The 13051-nt window shown below is 45.7% G+C and overlaps 1 non-coding gene across 1 annotated transcript; it reads right to left on the bottom strand.

The window, feature by feature from the left end:
- Positions 1–453: 453 nt before the first annotated feature.
- On the bottom strand, positions 454–528 carry Trnat-ugu (transfer RNA threonine (anticodon UGU)). The gene has a single exon. It is a non-coding gene; the product is annotated as a tRNA-Thr (tRNA).
- Between the last annotated feature and the right edge of the window lie 12523 nt (positions 529–13051).

Below are 13051 nucleotides of genomic sequence, written 5' to 3' on the forward strand. Positions count from 1 at the left end.
GTCTAGGCACCGGTCATCCTGTAGAATTTAACAACAAGGAGATTCTGGCATGCACTTCCACCTATTGAGATAGTGTTATTAAGGAAGCTGTTGAAATTAAATAAGCAAGTAACCTTATGAGTAGATACGGTGGTTTTTGTTTAAATTCTGCGTGGAATCCTGCTCTCAGTCGTTCGAAAAACAGAGAGAGAGAGAGAGAGAGAGAGAGAGAGAGAGAGGGGGGGGGGAGTTTATGGTACCTGACACATTTGTCATTAATTTCACTATCGATAACTTCTAACGTCCGTCATCTTTATATACTTATATGGATATGGTGTCTGTTCTTACGGACATGTCCGAAAGAACAGACACCACTGGTGACCTGCAGCAGTCTAGAACGAAATTAGAATTATATTAATATCTTCAGCTATTGTCAGGCGTTGATATATATCAACGGGGACAGGTGAAAACGTGTGCCCTCACCGGGACTCGAACCCGGGACCTCCTGCTTACATGGCAGACGCTCTATTCATCTGAGCCACCGAGGGCACAGTGAATAGTGCGACTGCAGGGACTGTTTCGCGCACGCCTCCCGCGAGACCCACATTCTCACCTTGTATGCCCACACACTACATTCGTTGTGTCCCACCCCAACGCACTCATTACTCGTGGAAGACACTCTTGCCAAGTCCCGTAAGAGTTCGGGTAATATGTGTGCATCCGCACAGAAGGAGGTCATGGCCGGTATTACCAGAACTACATACTTATATGGATATGGTGTCTGTTCTTTCGGACCGAGGTTTCAAATTCCCTTGAAAATGGCTGGGTGTGCTCCTGTCGAAATATCGATGGTTGTCGACGACGACACTCTGCGAAATTCCCGTAAGTTACTTGAACAACACTAGAGCTTTGCGAATTCATTCACGGCTTTGAGGTGGAAGATAAGTTTAGTGCTCACTGATGAAGCTACGTTCCATTTACGAGGAAACTAAGCCACCACAAGGGAACGCAGCTGCCAGAAACGATAATTGGCAATGAGAGAGCCTCTCCAAGACCTCATGTTTTGTCCTTACGGAAAAGACTGTTACTTGATTTATGTATCTGAAAACGTTGAAGGTCTGGCTTTTTCCACAACTGCGAAGCACCCCCGAACTGGTGCCTGCGTGAGAACATTTCTTAATAAAAGTTGCCTCAAAGACAAGAGAAGATAGTAAGGACCTTACGGATCTCACGGTCAGTTACTTTTTTGTGGGAGCTCGTGAAGGAGTGCATTTATGTCCCACCTCTTCCAGAAACTTTGGGTGCACTGAGATGCCGTATAGCAACAGCACTGAACGCATTAGCTCCAGATCTGAGATGTAGTTGTAACAAGTACCCCAAGGAGGTTTTATTGCGTGCACATAAAAAAATGTACCCTTACCAGATCGGATGGTTGTTCTGAAAATAAAAATTTATAGTCCTTCGCATAAGTTGGAATTCACTCCATGCTTCTACCTTCATAGATGTGGAAGATACGGTCTTGCGAAAGCGGATGAATGTTTTTGTGTCAACCCGTGCAGTGATGACGGCATAACGGCCACACAGTCTTCCTCGAATACAAGTTAATTACATGCATCCACGGTAGTTTCGCAAGAACTGCAACCTGGGGTCCTCTAGATGTTCACCACCAGTCTTGTAATCGGGTGCTGTCGGGATCTTTCCCTGTTTCCCCTATCACCGTTAATATCTGAAGATGATATTTTCGTCAGTACTTAGTCGGCAGTGCTCCCGTAGTACAGTAGATGTTACAGAACTTGTGTGGCAGAGCGAGCAGATACAAAGCCTCTATGAAGCTGCCGCTGCGGTCTTGTCTTGACAGCTTTGTTACTGGCTGAAACAGCGCTTCCTCTGTACTCTGTAATTTGCTCTCTGCTAATTTGTGATCACAGTTGGCTGAATATTCTGCGCAAGGAACTGAATATGCACGTCTTGCCTGTCAGTTACGAAATAACACATCTCGGTCACACTCTCTTCCTGTTATAATATATTACGTTCGTCTTTACGTACTTTACGTAGAAATTTTAAGTCGTTATTGTACAGGATAGCTCAGGAGAAAGTTTATGTATTTGATTAGATGAGAAATTTATCTTCGAGTGAAGCGATTCATGGAAATGAGTTCAGTTCTCGTTAACGAGTATATGAGTTTAACACTTAAACATAAAGTATTACGCTAATGAGGAACACTTACATGGACGCATTGGTGAATTCGTCTATTAGGAAACAAACTAATGCCTTCAATCGGGTTAAGCTGAATCTTCAAAAATTCCACCACTGACTTCTATACACCTTTAAGATATCGCGTAATGTTACGAGGGTCGTTAAACAAGTAATGCAACAAATTTTTTCCCTCGGCCACTTTCGGTGAAAAAATACGGTATTTGTTGTGGGACATCGTGGCATATCCCCACTTCAGCCCCTATAGTTTCATGGCGTTCTGATAGGTGGCGACGCTATACGTAGCCTTCAAAATGGCATCTGCAGCGGATGTGCATTCCAAGCAGAGAGCTGTCATAGGGTTTCTCTTGACGAAAGACCAGAGCATCGCAGATATTCATAGGTGCACGTAGAATGTCTACGGATATCTGGCAGTGAACAAAAGCACGGTGAGTTACTGGGCGAGGCGTCTGTCATCGCCACAAGGTTGCACAAACCAGTCCGATCTTCCACGTACCGGCTGGCTGCACGCAGCTGAGAGTCCTGTAATGTTGGAACGTGCGGACACTCTCGTTCGAGGTGACCGATGGATCACAAACAAACACCTCACTGCTCATCTGAACGTCTCTGTTGGTAGTGCAGACGCTCTTATCTACCAGTTGGGGTACTCAAAAGTGTGTGCCCGCTGGGTTCCTACGCGCCTAACAGAAGTACTTAAACCTAACTAACCTAAGAACATCACACACATCCATTCCCGAGGCACGATTCGAACCTACGACCGTAGCGGTCGCTCGGTTCCAGACTGAAGCGCTTAGAACCGCTCTCGGCCACACCGGCCGGCTTTCGGGAAAGGTACTTCGCTCTGGGCGTTCTTTCTGTACCGTGCGAAGACAAAGTGCGCTTATAAGTGTGACAGTACACACTGGAATCAGTAAGTCAGTGGAATACCATAGCAGACAATACCATAATGTGTTCGATCTTTGGAGACATGTAGAATCGAAACCATTGCCATCTAGAGCCATGTCGCCTTTGGAGTGAGAGACGTCATGTCGACTGTCGCGTGTGAGCCTAAGGAAGAAATGACTATCTGTATGTCTCGTTACTCCTTTTAAACCCCCCTATTTTAAAGTCACTAAACACGAGATAAACGATGTGGTCAGTAAAACTGTTGTACAGTATTCCTCTTCCTATTTTCTGGCAGCAATTCTCTAAATTCTTCCGATGTCTTTTGTCATGCGTGCATGTTAAAGGTTCCAAACGCTGGAAACGTATTTCAGAGTTGTACCCACTGACAATTTGTATGTAGCTCTTTTTAGATATTTTCTGCACTTTCCCATAAATCTCTCAACAAATCTGTCTTCCATTCACCTTCCAGACCAAGAACTAGAATTGTTCGTCCCATTTTATATCGTTTCGTAGTAAAAACCCTCGATATTGAAACTGTACGACAGGCTACTACTAATCCAATAAATGGATACTATCAGAATTTTTCTCTTTTTTATAGGCCTTATCTTACATCTACCAACATTTAAAGAAAGCTGCAATTTAGTACTCCACTGCAAATACTGTCCTAAGTTTTACACATTTCCTTGCAATCGCCGAACGACGATAACTTCCTGTGTGCAGCAGCATCGTTTGCAAGGAGTCTTTGAGCGCTGCTGGCCCTGTCCGCTATGTCGTGTATGCACACTGACAGCAGTGAATTTGACTGAAAATTACTGAGGATACACGAATTGTCCTTTTCACTGTTTGCGCAAGTTGCTATTAAGTTTTCTTTATGGTATCACTGCATTCTCTTTCGTAGCGAGCTGCAGTGTCTTGAGTGAAATTCTGCCGATTATCTTCCCGTGCTGGATATAAAGGGTATTTCAAGGTTTTGAGTGATGAAATTTCGTCATCATCTGAACGGTTAAAATGTAGCGATAACATTAATCTGTATAATGAACAGCCGGCCGGTGTGGCCATGCGGTTAAAGGTGCTTCAGTCTGGAACCGCGTGACCGCTACGGTCGCAGGTTCGAATCCTGCCTCGGGCATGGATGTGTGTGATGTCCTTAGGTTAGTTACGTTTAATTAGTTCTAAGTTCTAGGGGACTGATGACCCCAGAAGTTAAGTCCCATAGTGCTCAGAGCCATTCTCTTTTGTATAATGAACACACGCTTTATGGCACATGGAAGCGAGCTCGCCGTGCTGGGAGCCTGCTGATGAATATGCTGCGATGTTTGACTCCGACGATATCGACAATTCTACTAACATTCCTCCATGTCAGTCATCACCTAAATATCTGGTAGTATGATTGCATTTATTGACCCCTGGATGACGTGATCTTGGCGTAATTCTGCTACAGTTACAGATATAGTACCAGCACGGCATTAGTGAAAATATCAGCACAGCAAGAGCTGCGGACGCCAATTTCTGACGATGACGACAGAGCGAATCGTCGAAAGCTAGTGGTACCACTCAAACATAATGCGACAGGACGACGGAGACAATTTTTTACCAGAATATCGTCTCGGAAAAACTACGTTCCCATGTACACTAATGGCCATTAAAATTGCTACACCAAGAAGAAATGCAGATGATAAACGGGTATTCATTGGACAAATATATTATACTAGAACTGACACGTAATTACATTTTCACGCAATTTGGGTGCATAGATCCTGAGAAATCAGTACCCAGAACAACCACCTCTGGCGTAATAACGGCCTTGATACGCCTGGGCATTGAGTCAAACAGAGACTGGATGGCGTGTACAGGTACAGCTGCCCATGCAGCTTCAACACGGTACCACAGTTCATCAAGAGTAGTGACTGGCGTATTGTGACGAACCAGATGCTCGGCCACCATTGACCAGACGTTTTCAGTTGGTGAGAGATCTGGAGAATGTGCTGGCCAGGGCAGCAGTCGAACATTTTCTGTATCCAGAAGGGCCCGTACAGGACCTGCAACATGAGGTCGTGCATTATCCTGCTGAAATGTAGGGTTTTATATGGATCGAATGAAGGGTAGAGCCACGGGTCGTAACACATCTGAAATGTAACGTCCACTGTTCAAAGTGCCGTCAATGCGAACAAGAGGTGACAGAGACGTGTAACCAATGGCACCCCATACCATCACGCCGGATGATACGCCCGTATGGCGATCACGAATACACACTTCCAATGTGCGTTCACCGCGATGTCTCCAAACACGGATGCGACCATCATGATGCTGTAAACTGAACCTGGATTCATCCGAAAAAATGACGTTTTGCCATTCGTGCACCCATGTTCGTCGTTGAGTACACCATTGCAGGCGCTCCTGTCTGTGATGCAGGGTCAAGGGTAACCGCAGCCATGGCCTCCGAGCTGGTAGTCCATGCTGCTGCAAACATCGTCGAACTGTTCGTGCAGATTGTTGTTGTCTTGGAAACGTCCCCATCTGTTGACTCAGGGATCGAGACATGGCTGCACGATCCTTTACAGCCATGCGGATAAGATGCGTGTCATCTCGACTGCTTGTGATACGAGGCCGTTGGGATCCAGCACTGCGTTCCGTATTAGCCTCCTGAACCCACCGATTCTATATTCTGCTAACGGTCATTGGATCTCGACCAACGCGAGCAGCAATGTCGCGATACGATAAACCGCAATCGCGATAGGCTACAATCCGACGTTTATCAAAGTCGGAAACATGATGGTACGCATTTCTCCTCCTTACACGAGGCATCACAACGTTTCACCTGGCAACGCCGGTCAACTGCTGTTTGTGTATGAGAAATTGGTTAGAAACTTTCCTCATGTTAGCACGCTGTAGGTGTCGCCACAGGCGCCAACCTTGAGTGAATGCTCTGAAAAGCTAATCATTTGCATATCACAGCATCTTCTTTCTGTTGGTTAAATTTTGCGTCTGTAGCACGTCATATTCGTGGTGTAGCAATTTTAATGGCCAGGAGTATACTAATCTCTGTTTTCTTAAAGTCAAAACAAGATTGATCTTTTCCATATTTTATCACCTCGTCTTACTCGACATTCTCGATTCATCCAACAAGGAGGATGCTAACGACTTCTACCATTTCGATTAACTTCTTCGTGTTGATGATCATCGGCTCTCTTTTGGGCAGTTTGGTTGCTGATGACTTGCTACTGGCTCGCTACCAGCAATGGCAGTCACTCCTGCTGGCGAAACGTCAGAGAAATCGTTAAACAAACGTCGGGCGAAGATCCTGAGACCCACGCTCTCACCATCTTTATCGACGCTTTCGAAAATATCTTGTGTGTACGCAGACAGGAGATCTACAACACTTCACTCACGTCTCTCTGCATCTCAGTTAAGTTATTCAAGGATGCTGTATATAATGCATTCATTTTAAATTCACAAGACATTTGTGGTCACCGCTGGTAACGTAATCGTATTTAGAAAAGATTGCTGTATGGTGTGGCAGGTGGCAGTTGACGCTAAATAACGAAAAGTGTGAGGTGATCCACATGAGTTCCAAAAGAAATCCGTTGGAATTCTATTACTCGATAAATAGTACAATTCTCAAGGCTGTCAATTCAACTAATTACCTGGGCGTTAAAATTACGAGCAACTTCAGTTGGAAAGACCACATAGATTGACGGAGGACATCGAAAGGGTGCAAAAAAGGGCAGCTCGTATTGTATTATCACGTAATAGGGGAGAGAGTGTTGCAGATATGATACGCGAGTTGGGATGGAAGTCATTAAAGCAAAGATGTTTTTCGTCGCGGCGAGATCTACACTCCTGGAAATGGAAAAAAGAACACATTGACACCGGTGTGTCAGACCCACCATACTTGCTCCGGACACTGCGAGAGGGCTGTACAAGCAATGATCACACGCACGGCACAGCGGACACACCAGGAACCGCGGTGTTGGCCGTCGAATGGCGCTAGCTGCGCAGCATTTGTGCACCGCCGCCGTCAGTGTCAGCCAGTTTGCCGTGGCATACGGAGCTCCATCGCAGTCTTTAACACTGGTAGCATGCCACGACAGCGTGGACGTGAACCGTATGTGCAGTTGACGGACTTTGAGCGAGGGCGTATAGTGGGCATGCGGGAGGCCGGGTGGACGTACCGCCGAATTGCTCAACACGTGGGGCGTGAGGTCTCCACAGTACATCGATGTTGTCGCCAGTGGTCGGCGGAAGGTGCACGTGCCCGTCGACCTGGGACCGGACCGCAGCGACGCACGGATGCACGCCAAGACCATAGGATCCTACGCAGTGCCGTAGGGGACCGCACCGCCACTTCCCAGCAAATTAGGGACACTGTTGCTCCTGGGGTATCGGCGAGGACCATTCGCAACCGTCTCCATGAAGCTGGGCTACGGTCCCGCACACCGTTAGGCCGTCTTCCGCTCACGCCCCAACATCGTGCAGCCCGCCTCCAGTGGTGTCGCGACAGGCGTGAATGGAGGGACGAATGGAGATGTGTCGTCTTCAGCGATGAGAGTCGCTTCTGCCTTGGTGCCAATGATGGTCGTATGCGTGTTTGGCGCCGTGCAGGTGAGCGCCACAATCAGGACTGCATACGACCGAGGCACACAGGGCCAACACCCGGCATCATGGTGTGGGGAGCGATCTCCTACACTGGCCGTACACCACTGGTGATCGTCGAGGGGACACTGAATAGTGCACGGTACATCCAAACCGTCATCGAACCCATCGTTCTACCATTCCTAGACTGGCAAGGGAACTTGCTGTTCCAACAGGACAATGCACGTCCGCATGTATCCCGTGCCACCCAACGTGCTCTAGAAGGTGTAAGTCAACTACCCTGGCCAGCAAGATCTCCGGATCTGTCCCCCATTGAGCATGTTTGGGACTGGATGAAGCGTCGTCTCACGCGGTCTGCACGTCCAGCACGAACGCTGGTCCAACTGAGGCGCCAGGTGGAAATGGCATGGCAAGCCGTTCCACAGGACTACATCCAGCATCTCTACGATCGTATCCATGGGAGAATAGCAGCCTGCATTGCTGCGAAAGGTGGATATACACTGTACTAGTGCCGACATTGTGCATGCTCTGTTGCGTGTGTCTATGTGCCTGTGGTTCTGTCAGTGTGATCATGTGATGTATCTGACCCCAGGAATGTGTCAATAAAGTTTCCCCTTCCTGGGACAATGAATTCACGGTGTTCTTATTTCAATTTCCAGGAGTGTATTTACGAAATTTCAGTCACCAACTTTCTCTTCCGAATGCGAAAATATTTTGCTGAGCCCAACCTACTTAGGTAGGAATGATCATCAAAATAAAATAAGAGAAACCAGAGCTCGAACAGAAAGGTTGAGGTGTTCGTTTTTCCCGCGTGCTGTTCGGGAGTGGAATGGTAGAGAGATAGTATAATTGTGGTTCGATGAACCCTCTGCCAAGCACTTAAATGTGAATTGCAGAGTAGTCATGTAGATTTAGATGTAGATGTAGTTTTCCTAGTCCATACTGGACAAACTAGTCATATCTTACTATTATGGTTCAGTCCGTGGGTTGTGGTGCTATTGGATGTAGATTGACTTGGAATGTATCTACGACATATGTGACTGAATAGGGCGGCGGCTAGAAACTACTAATGTAAATCCCCAACTGCCATTCACTCCTTCAGTGTGTGTTCTCGTTAGGAGTGATTTTAAACCTCCTTAGGTTTAATGTTTCTTCTTGTTGCTACAATCACTTTATCCCTCATGGAGTCTAATCTGTCTTTCCTATATACTATCCAAGCGATTTTGAAAGTTCCTTTGTTTTCTGCATTGGACTTCAACCACCTAGCAATCTGGGTGGTTGACTGCTGTCTTGGAGGGAGACTGCTACGCGTTGTTAGTAACTGAAAGTTTAATATCCTCATGATCCAGATTTAGTATTCTCACGGTTTTAATATTCGGCTCCTGAGACATCGGAGGCTTGGAGATGAGTATTTTCCTTAGGCTGAGAAGCCATGTGCATACAAAGATTGGAGTATAAGGTATCGCCAACATCAAGGTAATCCGAAATGGAACATTTGCATAGCTGGACCAGTATGAGGAAAGAAATCGGCGCTTGGTTTGTTTAACTGCCCGCCGTGGTACTCTCCTCATCTGGTACTAGTAAAGTGAAAAACACAGAAAACAGAACGGCCGGACTGGTATTTGAATTGCACTGTTCTGTATACGAATTCAATGTGTTAATCGCCTTTGGAAAAGTTGAATACTGGACATCCGCCTGTAACAATTAAAGTAACTCAGACGTATTTGTGATGTAAAGCCGTATGTCATTGCCCTAGAGGGGTACGGCGTGGTACCAAATCAATAAAATTTTTTCTGGTGCCAGTGTTTGTCAGAAGTCAGTGGAGCAATATTATTATTTTTTCGAAGTGATCTGTTTGTGTGCCCAGCGTGTCACGCCCGTGTGTGCACTTTTTCGTCTAAACAATTTCGCATGCGGACCCGTGGGGTCGTATTATTACCGTCCACATTAATTTATCCATTTTGCATGGAAGTTTACAGTGCAAAAACTGCGGCGCGTGAAAGAATTTAGCCAGGTGAGAATACCGCGGGCGTGTTCGGCGCGCTGCGCAAATATGCTGTGCAGGCAGGCCGCAGCGTGCCGTTTGTTACGCGCGCTGCTGCTCTCGCTACGCGGATGCGGTGCCCCGCACAATAACTACTGAATGTTGCGCGTCACCCACAACATTGCTTACCAGCATACCACGACGAAATTGCAGGGCCATTTCGTTTTAAGTTATTTTCCTACTGTGGGAAATAATTTTAACGCCAATCACGGATGCCTCACTTCACAACTATCGAGGAGGTTCCCTTTCATGAGACTTTTTCACACTTCATTGAGCCGGCCGTTGTGGCCGAGCGGTTCTAGACGCTACAGTCTGGAACCGCGCGACCGCTACGGTCACAGGTTCGAATCCTGCCTCGGGCGTGGGTGTGTGTGATGTCCTTAGGTTAGTTAGGTTTAAGTAGTTCTAACAAGGGAAGCTCCCCATCGCACCCCCCTCAGATTTAGTTATAAAATGGCACAGTGGATAGGCCTTGAAACACTGAACACAGATCAATCGAGAAAACAGGAAGAAGTTGTGTGGAACTATGAAAAAATAAGCAAAATATACAAACAGAGTAGTCCATGCTTAAGATAGGCAACATCAAGGAGCATGTGAGCTCAGTAGTGCCGTGGTCCCGTGGTTAGCGTGAGCAGCTGCCGAACGAGAGGTCTTTGGTTCAAGTCGTCCCTCGAGTGAAAAGTTTAATTTTTTTTTATTTTCAGTTTATGTGACAAACTCTTATGTTTACATCACTTTTTTGGGAGTGATTATCACATCCACAAGAAAACGTAAATCGGGCAACGTAGAAGAATCTTTTTACCCATTCGCCAAGTGTACAAGTTAGGTAGGTCGACAACACACTCCTATCATGTAAAGCACATACCGCGACCAGTGTCGTATAGAATATATCAGACGTGATTTCCTGTGGAGGAATCGGTTGACCTATGACCTTGCGATCAAATGTTTTCGGTTCCAATTGGAGAGGCACGTCCTTCCGTCTACTAATCACACTGTTTTGCGGTGCGGTCGCAAAACACAGACACTAAACTTATTACAGTGATCAGAGACGTCAATGAACGAACGGGCAGATCATAACTTTTCGAAAATAAAGAAAACAAACTTTTCACTCGAGGGAAGACTTGAACCAAGGACCTCTCGTTCGGCAGCTGCTCACGCTAACCACGGGACCGCGGCACTACTAAGCTCACATTCTCCTTGATGTTGCCTATCTTGCACATGGACTAATCAGTTTGTATATTTTGCTTATTTTTTCATAGTTCCACACAACTTCTTCCTGTTTTCTAGACTGATCTGTGTTCAGTTTTTCAAGGCCTATCCACTGTGCCAACTCATAACTAAATCTGGGGGGGGGGGGGGTGCGATGGGGATGTTCCCTTGTAAGTTCTAGGGGACTGATGACCTCAGATGTTAAGTTCAAAATGGTTCAAATGGCTCTGAGCACTATGGGACTCAATTGCTGTGGTCATAAGTCCCCTAGAACTTAGAACTACTTAAACCTCACTAACCTAAGGACAGCACACAACTCCCAGCCATCACGAGGCAGAGAAAATCCCTGACCCCGCCGGGAATCGAACCCGGGAACCCGGGAGATGTTAAGTCCCAAAGTGCTCAGAGCCATTTGAACCATTATGACTCGGCTTTGTTTTCCACAGTAAAATACATTTTACGCAATCCGTTAAAGACGGACTGAATGTTGAAGCTCGCTTTGGAATACTATAGACACTGGTGGGAACTAGCTAAATATTAGAATTACGAAAGGGAAGAATTTAACGTCACCTCCTCACTTTAAATGAAGTGAAGTTACGTAAAATACTGAGATATTAAAATATTAACTTTCTGTAATTTTGACTTGAAATAATTAGCAATGTCGGCAACGTTAAAGAAAACTGGTTCCTCTTATCATGGAATACAGTTTCTATGATTTCATTGTTAATGATTATACGTAAATTATTAAACAATTTCAGTAGAAACATTAAAATAGCTACGGCCCACAGTTAGCTTGAAAGGAAGTTCTGGTAATTTATAAACTTACCGTGAAATTTAATGCTTTTTCCTTTCGGAACGGAACATGTAATTTATAATTTGACTTCGTGATGTAAAAATGATAGCAGGGTCTATCGGAATTTAAGGACCAAAGATCACTGCGCATGAAATGGCGCTTGAAAGTTACGCGGACCGCAAGAAAAGCTTATGTTTTTAGATATACCACAATTACTAATCTTGTGAGGAAACGAATAAAAAAATGAATTTAACAATATATCTTCAAAGTCACACACACACACACACACACACACACACACACACACACACAATTTGGTCTTAACTGCGACTAATCGATAGTGATGACGGGAAAACAAGAAAATGTTGTCTGTGAACATATTACTTTGATACGATTCCTATACATTTAATTATTCCCGGAATCTGATTAAACATTTACTCTCCAGATAAGAATTAAAGCGGAACACCCAGCTAAATTAACATCACACCAAAGCTGGCGCAATTCAGAATCGAGCAACCTAACAAAGAGAGCGAGCAAAAATAATCAGTGAGAGCCTAAAAGTGAGATCAAGGATGCTTGTACAGTGATTATATAAATTACTTGTGTCGATAACTCGTGTCCATTTAGAGATTACAGTTATGGGTACAGCTCTGGTATCTGTGATACAGTTCATATATCCGTAAAGTTTTATACTTTTCGTTTGCGCACTTTACAGTGTCTGTTTTCACCTATTTATAAGTTAAAACCTGCGGCCGACTAATGACTCTAACCTCAGGCGGGACGGGCCGCGAAATCCGTGACATGGCGCCTCAAACCACGCAGCCACACCGCACAGCGCAGCGGCATTTAGCGGCAGACCAGAAGTCTGGGTTCAAATGGCTCTGAGCACTATGGGAGTTAACTTCTGAGGTCATCAGTCCCCTAGAACTTAGAACTACTTAAACCTAACTAACCTAAGGACATCACACACATCCATGCCCGAGGCAGGATTCGAACCTGCGACCGTAGCGTTCGTGCGGTTCCAGACTGTAGCGCCTAGAACAGCTCGGTCACTCCGGCCGGCCCAGAAGTCTGATTGTTCTGCGTTCGAGCCACGCCAGATTTTACCTGATCTTCCGCTAAACCTCCGTATGATGATTCGTCAATCGCCGTTGCAGGTCCTTGTAAAAGCCCTGTCGCAAAACGCGGTGAACCTATATTTTCAGTGTAGAGAGTTGTGTTTTCTCAGCGGTTATGAAGTGTTCACTGACAACTCAGTCACTTCCGGTATCCACATAAAGCTGTCTGGAACACACCACGTAGAAAGGCTAACAAACTCGGCCCATTTCACGAAT

This window comes from Schistocerca cancellata, chromosome 4 (genome assembly GCF_023864275.1).
Source record: "Schistocerca cancellata isolate TAMUIC-IGC-003103 chromosome 4, iqSchCanc2.1, whole genome shotgun sequence".
NCBI lineage: Eukaryota > Metazoa > Arthropoda > Insecta > Orthoptera > Acrididae > Schistocerca > Schistocerca cancellata.